Below are 13,967 nucleotides of genomic sequence, written 5' to 3'. Positions count from 1 at the left end.
AAGTTGAGGCTTGTTGTCCTTTTTCGCAGACTTTATCGAATGCGGCCAAGCGGCCAAGCGGCACAGGAAACATTTGACCTGTGTGTCCTGGTCAGTGATGCAGTGAGCTGATAGAGTAGGAGAGGGAGGGAGTGTGTATTTGTGTGTGTGTGTGGAGGGGGAGGGGGGCCGACAGGAGATGCTTTGCACCATCAGCAGGTTTCCTCCTCCTCCCCCTCTCTTTATTCCCACCCTCTCTATCCGTATATGCTCCCTTTTCTATTCCCTGTCCCCTCCACACCTTCACCTCCACGCTAGAGGATCATCATTCCATCCATTTTTGCCCTTCCTCTCCCTCCCTCTTCCTCTCTTATTTCCCCTCTCCCCTAGAGGAGCCTGCTGAGTTCACAAACCACCACGATAGCCCTCCAATCAATTAAGTCTGGCCTTCAAACAGAGCCTGTGACCTTGTCTTCGCAAAGGGGCTACTGCAGTGTTTCTCCATCCTGTTACCTGGGCCTGGAGGTCCGACAGGGTGTGCACGTTTTTGTTCTCGCCCAGCACTGTATTCAACCAATCGAGGGCTTGGTGATGAGTTATGTGGAATCAGATGTTTCAGTGCTGGGCTATAACAAAGATGTGCCAATATAACAAAGATCTCCCCATTGGTCATTATAATAGCAGAGCAGAATCTTCTTATTGGTTGATTAGAATATTGATGCACTATAACAGGTGTTGCATTGGACATGGTTTCCTCAAGGTGTCTCGTGGAAGGGTAAAATAAACTGTCACAGGTCCATTATATTAATGTTGTATAAAAGCTTGTCTACAGCAAGTCAAGCAAGCCTGATGAATGTGTTTTCCTTATCTTATTGTCTCTTCGTGTAAAATAAATAACGCTGTATCGATAAGTGCAATCACAATGAGGGTAGTTGAGGATGAATATTCAAAGCTGAAAGAACAAACTGAACATTTAAACTTTAGGGTGTGTCATTTCTCATTACAGGTGTTATGTTTAAAGTCTCTCTGTTTTTGATATTTTTTCTGTCTTTAGAAACACAAGGAGATGGAGAAGCTGGTGAATGGAAGATAAAGTGTGTGACGAACCCTGATGATCTGAGCCAGTGTCTGCTCAAAACACACCAAAGGACAATCAGTGTGTACAATCTCCACTGGCAGTGAACTTGGATGCGGTTATGGATATTGAAAACACACCTTCAGTATACTGTATACCTCCAGTACACACCTTCAGTATGCTGTATGTCCCCATAAACAGTGTGGAACACTAATTTCAACAAACATAGGCACCCCCATCATACAGACAAGACAACATTCAAGTCAAGGTTTAGACATGAGCTTTACGTCACCTACAGAATACATTTAAGTGAACAATGACTAAAAGACGCATTTGCACTATACGTCTTCTGATGACTTATTTGCTCTGTACATAAGAACATTCAGTATACCCTTGTAAAGTGTTACATCCCATGTGCTACATCCATGTTATGTGTTTTGTTGTTTTTTGGCACGATGTAGAAATTACTGATACTTTACAATCTACACTGAACAGAAATAAGCGCACCATGTAAAGTGTTGGTCCCATGTTTCATGAGCTGAAATAAAACAATTCCAGAAAAGTTCCCTACGCACAAAAAGCTTATTTCTCTCAATTTCTTTTGCATAAATTTGTTTACATCCCTGTTAGTGAGCATTTCTCCTTTGCCAAGAATCCATCCACCTGACAGGTGTGGCATATCAAGAAGCTGATTAAACAGCATTACCATAACACAGGTGCAGCTTGTGCTGGGGACAATAAAATGCCACTAAAATGTGCAGTTTTGTCACACAACACACTGCCAGAGATACCTCAAGATTTGAGGTAGTGTGCAATTGGCATGCAAACTGCAGGAATGTCCACCAGAGCTGTTGCCAGATAATTTAATGTTAATTTCTCTACCATAAACTGCCTCCAATGTCGATTTAGAGAATTTGGCAGTATGTCCAACAGGCCTCACAACCGCAGATGATTTATAACCATCAGTAGCGATTTTAGCATGTAAATCTTGGTGGGGCAAACTCAACAAAATTGTCTAGCAAAGCCACAACCCTAAACAATACATTAATTGCAACATAACCGTGACAAAGGGTGCCCACAAACTGTTTAGGCATACACAAAGCTGTCCCAACAGCAGAGCTTTCTTTTCAGCACCATAGAGAGAATCCTTACCACTGCTACAACAGGCTATCAGCGGATCCTTGTCTGGCGTAGTGCCCCCATGAGTGACAGAAAACTGAGCCAATTACGGCACAACTAGAGAAGATTACCAACCCCGACATACAGCGTATGTAGAGGTGCTGACTAACAGCAAAAAAATAATAAGCTATAAAAATATTTAAAAAATCCAAAGTTTCATTTAGAAATGTCCTTATTTTTTAAAGGAAGCTATTTTTTTGTCCATTAAATAACATCAAATTGATCAGAAATACAGTGTAGACATTGTTAATGTTGTAAATAACTATTGTAACTGGAAACTGATTATTTTTATGGAATATCTACAAAGGCGTACAGAGGCCAATTATCAGTAACCATCACTCCTGTGTTCCAATGGCACGTTGTGTTAACTAATCCAAGTTAAAAGGTTAATTGATCATTAGAAAACCACTTTGCAATTATGCACAGCTGAAAACTGTTGTTCTGATTGAAGAAGCAATAAAACTGGCCTTCTTTAGACTCGTTGAGTATCTGGAGCATCAACAGTTGTGGGTTTGATTACAGGCTCAAAATGGCCACAAAAATAGAACACCAGTCTCAACGTCAACAGTGAAGGTGTTGGGATGTTGGCCTTCTAAGGCAGAGTTTCTCTGTCCAGTGTCTGTGTTCTTTTGACAATCTTAATCTTTTATTTTTATTAGCCAGTCTGAGATATGGCTTTTATTTGCAACTCTGCCTTGAAGGCCAGCATCCGGGAGTCGCCTCTTCACTGTTGACGTTGAGACTGGTGTATTGCAGGTATTATTTAATGAAGCTGCCAGTTGAGGACTTGTGAGGCATATATTTCTCAAACTAGACACTCTAATGTACTTGTCCTCTTGCTCAGTTGTGCACCGGGGCCTCCCACTCCTCTTTCTATTCTGGTTACCTTTGGTGCCGGAGGAGATGGCTGCCGTTTTACGGTATCCTAACCAATTGTGCTATTATGTGGGGGTTTTCGATATTTGTAAATTATTTTGTACATAATGTTTCTGCAACCGTATTTTACGGCAAAAAAGAGCTTCTAGATATCAGGACAGTGATCACTCACCTCGGAATAGATTAAGGTTTTTTCAACAACAACAGCAGCAAGCAGGATAGAACAGCACACTCCGGTAAGACCAGGGGGGGGGGGGTCTGTGCATATTTGTAAACAACAGCTGGTGTACGAAATCTAAGGAAGTCTCTAGATTTTGCTCGCCTGAAGTAGAGTATATTATGATAAATTGCAGGCCACACTATTTGCATAGAGAGGTATCAGCTGAGTGGCTGTTTATTTACCACCACAGACAGATGCTGGCACTAAGACCACACTCAGTCAGCTGTATAAGGAAATAAGCAAACAGGAAACCACTCACTCAGAGGCGGCGCTCCTAGTTGCCGGAAACTTGAATGCAGGGAAACTTAAATCAGTTCTACCAAATCTCTATCAACATGTTAAATGTGCAACCAGAGGGAAAAAAATAATAGATCACCTGTACTCCACACACAGAGATGCATACAGAGCTCTCCCTCGCCCTCCATTTGGTAAATCCGACCACAACTCTATCCTCCTGATTCTTGCTTACATGCAAAAATTAAAGCAGGAAGCACCAGTGACTCGGTCTATAAAAGAATGTTCAGATGAAGCAGATGCTAAACTACAGGACTGTTTTGCTATCAGACTGGAACATGTTCCGGGATTCTTCCGATGGCATTGAGGAATACACCACATCAGTCACTGGCTTTATCAATAAGTGCATTGAGGACGTCGTCCCCACAGTGACTGTACGTACATACCCTAACCAGAAGCCATGGATTACAGGCAACATTTGTACTGAGCTAAAGTGTAGAGCTGCCACTTTCAAGGTGCGAGACTCTAACCCGGAAGCTTACAAGAAATCCCGCTATGCCTTGCGACCAACCATCAAACAGGCAAAGCGTTAATACAGGGCTAAGATTGAATCATAATACACCGGCTCCGACGCTTGTCAAATGTGGCAGGGCTTGCAAACTATTACAGACTACAAAGGGAAGCACAGTGGTGAGCTGCCCAGTGGCACGGGCCTACCAGATGAGCTAAATCACTTCTATGCTGCTTCGAGGAAAGCAACACTGAAGCATGCATGAGAGCATCAGCTGTTCCGGATGACTGTGTGATCACGCTATCCGTAGCCGACGTGAGTAAGACCTTTAAACAGATCAACATTCACAAGGCTGCGGGGCCAGATGGATTACCAGGACGTGTGCTCCGGGCATGTGCTAACCAACTGGCAGGTGTCTTCACAGACATTTTCAACATGCTTCAAGCACACAATAGTCCCTGTGCCCAATAACACAAAGGCAACCTGCCTAAATGACCACAGACACGTGGCACTCACGTCCGTAGCCATGAAGTGCTTTGAAAGGCTGGTAATGGCTCATATCAACACCATTATCCCAGAAACCTTAGACCCACTCCAATTTGCATACTGCCAAACAGATCCACAGATGATGCAATCTCTATTACACTCCATACTGCCCTTTGCCACCTGGACAAAAGGAACACCTATGTGAGAATGCTATTCATTGACTACAGCTCAGCGTTCAACACCATAGTACCCTCAAAGCTCATCACTAAGCTAAGGAACTAAACACCTCCCTCTGCAACTGGATACTGGACTTCCTGACGGGTCGCCCCCAGGTTGTGAGGGGAGGTAGCAACACATCTGCCACGCTGATCCTCAGCACTGGAGCTCCCCAGGACTGTGTGCTCAGTCCCCTCCTGTACTCACTGTTCACCCACGACTGCATGGCCAGGCACGACTCCAACACCATCATTAAGTTTGCTGATGACATAACAGTGGTAAGCCTGATCACCGACAACGACGAGACAGCCTATAGGGAAGAGGTCAGAGACCTGGCCGGGTGGTGCCAGAATAACAACCTATCCCTCAACGTAACCAAGACGAAGGAGATGATTGTGGACAACAGAAAAAGGAGCACCGAGCACGTCCCCATTCTCATCGACGGGGCTGAAGTGGATCAGGTTTACTAGCTTTAAGCACCAACTGTCAGAGCAGCTCACAGATTACTGCACCTGTACATAGCCCACCTATATTTTAGCCCAAACAACTACCTCTTTCCCTACTGTATTTAGTTAATTTATTTATTTTGCTCCTTTGCACCCCATTATTTTTATTTCTACTTTGCACATTCTTCCATTGCAAATCTACCATTCCAGTGTTTTACTTGCTATATTGTATTTACTTTGCCACCATGGCCTTTTTTTGCCTTTACCTCCCTTATCTCACCTCATTTGCTCACATCGTATATAGACTTGTTTATACTTTATTGTTGACTGTATGTTTGTTTTACTCCATGTGTAACTGTCGTTGTATGTGTCGAACTGCTTTGCTTTATCCTGGCCAGGTCACAATTGTAAATGAGAACTTGTTCTCAACTTGCCTACCTGGTTAAATAAAGGTGAAATAAAATAAATAAATAAAAAAGGTTGAGAGCTTCAAATTCCTTGGTGTCCACATCAACAACAAACTAGAATGGTCCAAACACACCAAGACCGTTGTGAGGAGGTCACGACAAAGCCTATTCCCCCTCAGGAAACTAAAAAGATTTGGCATTGTCAGGATTTGGCAAGGGTTGTTCCGGGTTTTGGTCAGTAGATGCCCCCATTGTGCTTTTTGTCCCTATGTTTTTCCCTCGATCCCCATTATTATTTGCACCTGTGTCTCGTTTCCCCTGATTGTATTTAAACCCTTTGTTTCCCTCAGTTCTGTGCTCTGTGTTTGTATGTTAGCACCCTGCCCTAGTGTTCTGTGTACTCTTGTCGATTCCGGGTGACGCTCTTGTGGTATTCTGTTTTTTTTGTTTTTGTTTCTTTTGAGGCCTTTTTGTGCTTTTCCTACCACCTTTTGGATTTGCCATTTTTTGTATTTAAGGATTTTTCTTTATTAAATACACCGTCTTAAGTACTGCTGTGTCTGCCTCATCTTCTGGGTTCTACTGACTATTCGTGGCTCAGTTGGTTAAGTGACTGTTTCTCACTCCGGAGACCCAGGTTCGAAACCGGGTCCTGACAGAAACACAGAGCCAAAAATGAACCCAGAGGCAGCCAGTTCCCAGGACCTTTTTGCCACGCTGTCCCACCACCAGGAGACTGTCCAACGCCACGAAGCCGCCCTGGTTCAGCAAGAGGCCTTAATGGCTAGACATTCTCATCTTCTGTCGGAGATGCTGACTTCCATTAAGCAAATATCTGATCGACTTACCCCGGCAACAGTTCCCGTCCCAGTACCTCAAGTTCACGTACCCATGGCAGTTAACCCCCTGGCTGAACCTCGTCTTCCACCTCCCCAACGGTTCTCAGGTGATCCAAGTGCTTGTAAAGGGTTTCTCACTCAATGTTCTCTCTCCTTTGAGCTGCAACCCTCGTCGTTTCCCACCGACCGGTCTAAGATCGCATATATCATCACCCTGCTGTCGGAAAAAGCCCTGGCCTGGGCTACTGCTGTGTGGGATGCCCATAGTTCCTGCTGTGCCAGCTACTCTGCCTTTGCTGAGGAATTCAAACGAGTGTTTCAAGGCCCAAGCAGTGGTTCTGACTCAGCCAAACGGCTCCTGACTCTCCATCAAGGTTGGCGCAGCGTGACGGACTATGCCATCCAGTTCCGCACGGTGGCAGCAGCGAGTGGCTGGAACAACGAGGCGCTCACGGTGTGCTTTCTGAAAGGCCTTTCCGACACTATCCAAGATGAACTGGCCACTCGGGAACCACCGGACAATCTCGAGTCCCTGATCAAGTTGGCCTCACGCATTGACCAGCGTCTGAGAGAGAGAGAACTCAACCGTAGACCTCTAGCCCCTATCAGTCCCAGCTCCGAGTCCCCACCTTTATCATCGCTGGCTCCACCGGAACCCATGCAGATTGGACGCATCTCCCAGGCTGAGAGAGACCGCCGGATGAGGGAGCGACGCTGTCTATATTGCGGCAAACCGGGCCATTTCCGTTCCATGTGTCCCGGGCTCCAGGGAAACGCTCTGTCCCGTACAGACCGGGGGAACTGTAACGGGAAACATAACCTCCTCCCATCCGTCCAACTCCCGTCTGCTCATTCCAGTCACCCTCTCCTGGGACAACCACAAGCTTCACCTTCAAGCCTTGGTAGACTCTGGAGCCGCAGGTAACTTCATGGATGGTGTCTGGGCGAAGGAGAATGGCGTTCCCTCTGAACCTCTAAGTGACCCCATGAGGGTTACTACATTGGATGGAAGCCCTTTGGGATCTGGACTTGTCACTCATGTCACTACCTCCTTGAGACTTTCAGTTTCACAACACCAGGAATTGATGAACTTTCATTTGATCTCCTGTTCCGAGTTCCCTCTCGTCCTTGGATACCCCTGGCTTCACAGCCATAACCCTCACATCGACTGGTCTGTGGGAACTATCAAGCAGTGGGGTCCTACATGCCAAGCTACTTGTATTTTCCAGAATTCCCCAAGTTCTACTCCCGAGTCTTTAGAATCCATCGACCTGACCCGAGTTCCCGAGTGTTACCATGACCTCAAACTGGTGTTTAGCAAACAGAGGGCCACCATGCTACCACCCCATAGATCTTACGATTGCCCCATCGACCTGTTTCCGGGCACTTGCCCCCCAGGGTCGGATCTTTTCCCTATCTCCACCCGAACGAGCTGCTATGGATACCTACATCAAGGACTCTCTGGAAGCAGGCCTCATGCGTCCATCTACCTCCCGGCGGGAGCAGGGTTTTTCTTTGTGGCCAAGAAAGACGGTGGATTACGTCCTTGCATCGACTACCGGGGACTCAATGACATAACCGTCCGTAACCGTTACCCGCTACCCCTTATGGCCACAGCCTTCGAGCTGCTCCAGGAAGCAGTTGTTTTCACTAAGCTTGACCTGCGGAACGCATACCATCTTGTGCGGATCAGACCTGGTGACGAGTGGAAGACCGCTTTCAACACGCCTACTGGTCACTATGAATACTTGGTGATGCCCTTCGGCCTGACCAACGCCCCAGCGGTGTTCCAAGCGCTCATAAACGATGTACTTAGGGATATGCTTAACATATTTGTGTTCGTTTACTTGGATGACATCCTCATCTTTTTCGAGCTCCCTTCAAGAACACACTAAGCATGTCAGACAAGTACTCAAACGCCTCCTGGACAGCCATCTGTACGTTAAGCCGGAAAAATGTGAATTCCATTCATCCCGAGTACAATTCCTGGGATTTGTAGTGGAACCCGGTCGAGTCCAAATGGACCCTAGGAAGGTAGGGGCGGTAGCGGATTGGCCCACCCCCAAATCCGTTAAGGATGTTCAGCGTTTCCTGGGCTTCACAAACTTTTACCGCAAGTTCATCAAGAACTTCAGTTTGGTGGCAGCTCCTCTCTCAGCTTTAACCAAAGGTGGCAATGCAAGGTTTTTTGGGGAAGAGAAGCTGAGACGGCCTTCCAAGGACTCAAGCAGCGCATCCTCTCTGCTCCCATCCTGATACTACCGACTACGGATGAACCATTTGTGGTGGAGGTAGACGCATCAGAGGTTGGTGTTGGAGCTGTCCTGTCTCAGAGGGGTGAAGACAAGAAGCTTCATCCGTGCGCTTTCTTCTCACACCGGCTTACCCCGACTGAGAGGAACTACGATGTGGGGGATCGTGAACTCCTAGCGGTTAAGATGGCATTGAAGGAATGGAGACACTGGCTCGAGGGGGCTTCTCACCCGTTTCAAGTGCTTACGGACCACAAAAATCTGGAGTATATCCAGCAGGCGAAGCGATTGAACTCTAGACAAGCTAGATGGTCTCTTTTCTTCAATCGATTCCAGTTTATCCTCACCTATCGGCCCGGGTCGAAGAATCTCAAACCGGATGCCCTGTCCCGAGTCTACGCTCCTGCCATTCGAGATGACACGGACATGCCTGTCCTTCCTGCTGCTAAGATTGTGGCTCCGATCTCGTGGCAAGTTGAGGATACCGTGAGACGTGCTCAAGCTAGCGAACCGGACCCTAAAGGAGGCCCTGCCAATCGGTTGTTTGTCCCCAAGGCAGTGAGGACTCAGGTCCTTCTGTGGGGGCACTCCTCTCGCCTCACCTGTCATCCGGGCGTAGGTCGCACCTTGGAGTTCATCCAGCGTAAGTTCTGGTGGCCTACCATAAGAGAAGACGTTGCCACTTTCGTCAATGCCTGCCCCGTGTGCTGCCAGGGCAAATCTTCTCACCTCCGCCCTCAAGGACTCCTTCACCCTTTACCTGTTCCCCACAGACCCTGGTCCCATATCTCATTGGACTTTATTACTGGACTTCCTCCATCCCATGGCAATACTACTATCCTAGTCATAATCGACAGGTTTTCAAAGGCGGCCAGGTTCGTCCCTCTGACTAAGTTACCTTCTGCCAAGGAAACGGCTGAGTTGGTAATTAATCATGTGTTCCGAGTCTTCGGCATTCCTCAAGATGTGGTTTCTGACAGAGGTCCCCAGTTCGCCTCAAGGTTTTGGAAGGCCTTCTGCCAACTCATGGGGGCTTCTGCCAGTCTATCTTCAGGGTACCATCCGGAGTCCAACGGCCAAACAGAGAGGATGAATCAAGAGCTGGAAACCACCCTCCGATGTATGACTCGTGACAACCCGTCCACATGGTCATCCTTTATTGTTTGGGCCGAATACGCGCACAACACCTTGCGCTCCTCCTCCACTGGTATGTCCCCGCACGAGTGTCAGTTTGGCTATGCTCCTCCATTGTTCCCGGACCAGGAGGCAGAAGTCAGAGTGCCTTCAGCCTTGAGGTTCGTCCAGACGCTGTCGGCTTATGTGGAGGAAGACCCGTCTTAATCTGATGCGTTCATCACAGAGGTATCAACAACAAGCCAACAGACGTCGCCGTCCCGGGCCTACCCTGCGCCCCGGCCAGAGAGTCTGGCTCTCCACAAGAGACTTACCTCTACGGGTGGAGTCTCGCAAGCTGTCCCAAAAATACATCGGTCCCTTCAAGGTTGCCAGGAGAGTTAACCCAGTTTCTTATCGCCTACACTTACCCAGATCCCTTAAGATTAATCCCACATTTCATGTGTCATTGTTAAAACCTGTTGTTTTTTCTCCCCTTGTCCCGGCAGACAGACCTCCCCCTCCGCCTCGTGTCATTGGAGGCCAGCCGGCTTATACCGTCCACCGGATACTGGATTCCCCGCCGGGTGCAGCGGTCCTGGCAGTATCTGGTGGACTGGGAAGGCTACGGTCCTGAGGAGCGCTCCTGGGTTCCTGCCAAAGACATCCTGGACCCTGACCTCATTCGTCAGTTCAGGGTTCTCCACCCTGAGAGAGCTGGTAGGAACGTCAGGAGCCGTTCCTAGGGGGGGGATTCTGTCAGGATTTGGCAAGGGTTGTTCCGGGTTTTGGTCAGTAGATGCCCCCATTGTGCTTTTTGTCCCTATGTTTTTCCCTTGATCCCCATTATTATTTGCACCTGTGTCTCGTTTCCCCTGATTGTATTTAAACCCTTTGTTTCCCTCAGTTCTGTGCTCTGTGTTTGTATGTTAGCACCCTGCCCTAGTGTTCTGTGTACTCTTGTCGATTCCGGGTGACGCTCTTGTGGTATTCTGTTTTTTTTGTTTTTGTTTCTTTTGAGGCCTTTTTGTGCTTTTCCTACCACCTTTTGGATTTGCCATTTTTTGTATTTAAGGATTTTTCTTTATTAAATACACCGTCTTAAGTACTGCTGTGTCTGCCTCATCTTCTGGGTTCTACTGACTATTCGTGGCTCAGTTGGTTAAGTGACTGTTTCTCACTCCGGAGACCCAGGTTCGAAACCGGGTCCTGACAGGCATGGGTCCTGAGATCCTAAAAAGGTTCTACAGCTGCAACATCGAGAGCATCCTGACCGGTTGCATCATTGCCTGTAACGGCAATTGCTCGGCCTCCGACCGCAAGGCACTTCAGAGGGTAGTGCGTACGGCCCAGTACATCACTGGGGCCAAGTTGCCTGCCATCCAGGACCTCTACACCAGGCGGTGTCAGAGGAAGGCCCTGAAAATTGTCAAAGACTCGGACAAAAAGGCTTCTCAACAGTTTTTACCCCCAAGCCATAAGACCCCTGAACAGGTAACCAAATTTTTACCCGGACTATTTGCATTGTGTGCCGCACCCAACCCCTCTTTTACGCTGCTGCTACTCTCTGTTTATCTTATATGCATAGTCACTTTAACTATACATCCATACATACATACATCTATACATACAACTATACATGTACATACTACCTCAATAAGCCTGACTAACCGGTGTCCCTATATATCTTTGTTGCTCTTACTTTCAAATGTCTTTTTACTGTTGTTTTATTTCTTTACTTACCTACAGACACACACATATACTTTTTTTCCTACACACTATTGGTTAGAGCCTGTAAGTCAGCATTTCACTGTAAAGTTATATTTGGCGCACCTGTTGTATTTGGCGCACGTGACAAATAAACTTTGATTTGATTTGATTTTAGAGACCGTTTTGGACTGTTCTGTGAAGGGAGTAGTACACAGCGTTGTACGACATCTTCAGTTTCTTTGCAATTTCTCGCATGGAATCGTCTTAATTTCTCAAAACAATAATAGACTGACGAGTCAGAAGAATGTGCTTTGTTTCTGGTCATTTTGAGACTGTAATCGAACCCACAAATGCTGATGCTCCAGATAAAGAAGGCCAGTTTTATTGCTTCTTTAATCAGAACAACAGTTTTCAGCTATGTTAACATAATTGCAAAAGGGTTTTCTAATGATCAATTAGCCATTAAAAATGATGAACTGGGATTAGCTAACACAACGTGCCATTGGAACACAGGAGTGATGGTTGCTGATAATGGGCCTCTGTACGCCTATTTAGATATTCCATAAGAAATCAGTCGTTTCCAGCTAAAATAGTCATTTACAACATTAACAAGGTCTAAATGTATTTCTGATCAATTTCATGTTATTTTTATGGACAAATTATTTTTTATTTTTTTCAAAAACAAGGACATTTCTAAGTGACCCCAAAAATTTGAATGGTACTGTATATACAGTCGGAAGTTTACATACACCTTAGCCAAATACATTTAAACTCAGTTTCACAATTCCTGACATTTAATCATAGTACAAATTCCCTGTTCTAGGTCAGTTAGGATCACCACTTTATTTCAAGAATGTGAAATGTCAGGATAATAGTAGAGAGAATTATTTATATCAGCTTTTATTTCTTTCATCACGTTCCCAGTGGGTCAGAAGTTTACATATACTCAATTAGTATTTGGTAGCATTGCCTTTAAAATGTTTAACTTGGGTCAAACCTTTTGGGCAGCCTTCCACAAGCTTTCCACAATAAGTTGGGTGAATTTTGGCCCATTCCTCCTGACAGAGCTGGTGTAACTGAATCAGGTTTGTAGGCCTCCTTGCTCACACACGCTTTTTCAGTTCTGCCCAAACATTTTCTATAGGATTGAGGTCAGGGCTTTGTGATGGCCACTCCAATACCTTGACTTTGTTGTCCTTAAGCAATTTTGCCACAACATTAGAAGTATGCTTGGGGGCATTGTACATTTGGAAGACCCATTTGCGACCAAGCTTTCACTTCTTGAGGTGCTGCTTCAATATATCCACATCATTTTCCTGCAACATGATGCCATTTCTTTGGGAAGTACACCAGTCTTTCCTGCAGCAAAGCACCCCAACAACATGATGCTGCCACCCCCGTGCTTCATGGTTGGGATGGTGTTCTTCGGCTTGCAAGCCTTCCCCTTTTTCCTCCAAACATAACGATGGTCATTATGGCCAAACAGTTCTATTTTTGTTCCATCAGACTAGAGGACATTTCTCCAAAAAGTACGATCCTTGTCCCCATGTGCAGTTGCAAACCTTAGTCTGGCATTTTAATGGCGGTTTTGGAGCAGTGACTTCTTCCTTGATGAGCGGACTTTCAGGTTATGTCGATATAGGACTTGTTTTACTGTGGAAATAGATACTTTTGTACCTGTTTCCTCCAGCATCTTCACAAGGTCCATTTCTGTTGCTCTGGGATTGATTTGCACTTTTCGCACCAAAGTACGTTCACCTCCAGGAGACAGAATGCGTCTCCTTCCTGAGCTGGTGCACCCGTGAGGCCTTGACCGAGGGCAGGAACCTGACCTGCATCGTCAAAGCCTTCATCCCCGCCACCCAAAAGTCCATTGTGTCGTTCAGGCAGCTCAGGGAGGATGTCTTTGGGGAGCTGGCCAACACAGATCAGGTGGGTGGGCAACAGGTAGCCTAGTGGTTAGAGCATTGGGTCAGTAACTGAAAGGCTGCTGGATTAAATCCCTGAGCTGACAAGGTAAAAACCTGTCATTCTGCCCCTAAACAAGGCAGTTAACCCACTGTTCCCTGGTAGGCTGTCATTGTAAATTAGAATTTGTTCTTAACTTACTTGCCTAGTTAAATAACGTTAAAAATGAAAAGTGGATCAGAGGGAGCTCAACAGGATAATGAAGGTCCTTCAAAAGGGGGAGCTGACTGTCTTCACAGGTATAGTCTATAGTTGGTTGGCATTGACATTTGGTCATGATGCTTTACATTGAAGTATGTAGTTAGCTATGGAAGAGTATTCTTCAAATGGGGGATTGATTTTTAACCTGAGACTAGACTGAGTGAGAATATTGCTTCACTGTCTAAGTCAAAACAAAAGTAAAACTAAGCAATTGATCCGTCTGTTGATTGTGCCTCGAACTCACTTTACCATACC

At 46.1% G+C, this 13,967-nt stretch overlaps 1 pseudogene; it reads left to right on the top strand.

Moving 5' to 3' along the window:
* LOC135523956 (semaphorin-4G-like) overlaps positions 1-1,623 on the top strand; it is a 93,768-nt pseudogene extending 92,145 nt beyond the window's left edge.
* Positions 1,624-13,967: the final 12,344 nt, after the last annotated feature.

Source organism: Oncorhynchus masou, chromosome 31 (assembly GCF_036934945.1).
Source record: "Oncorhynchus masou masou isolate Uvic2021 chromosome 31, UVic_Omas_1.1, whole genome shotgun sequence".
Lineage (NCBI taxonomy): Eukaryota > Metazoa > Chordata > Actinopteri > Salmoniformes > Salmonidae > Oncorhynchus > Oncorhynchus masou.
The sequence above is the reverse complement of the archived record's forward strand: the minus strand, read 5'-3'. Positions and strand labels throughout refer to the sequence as shown.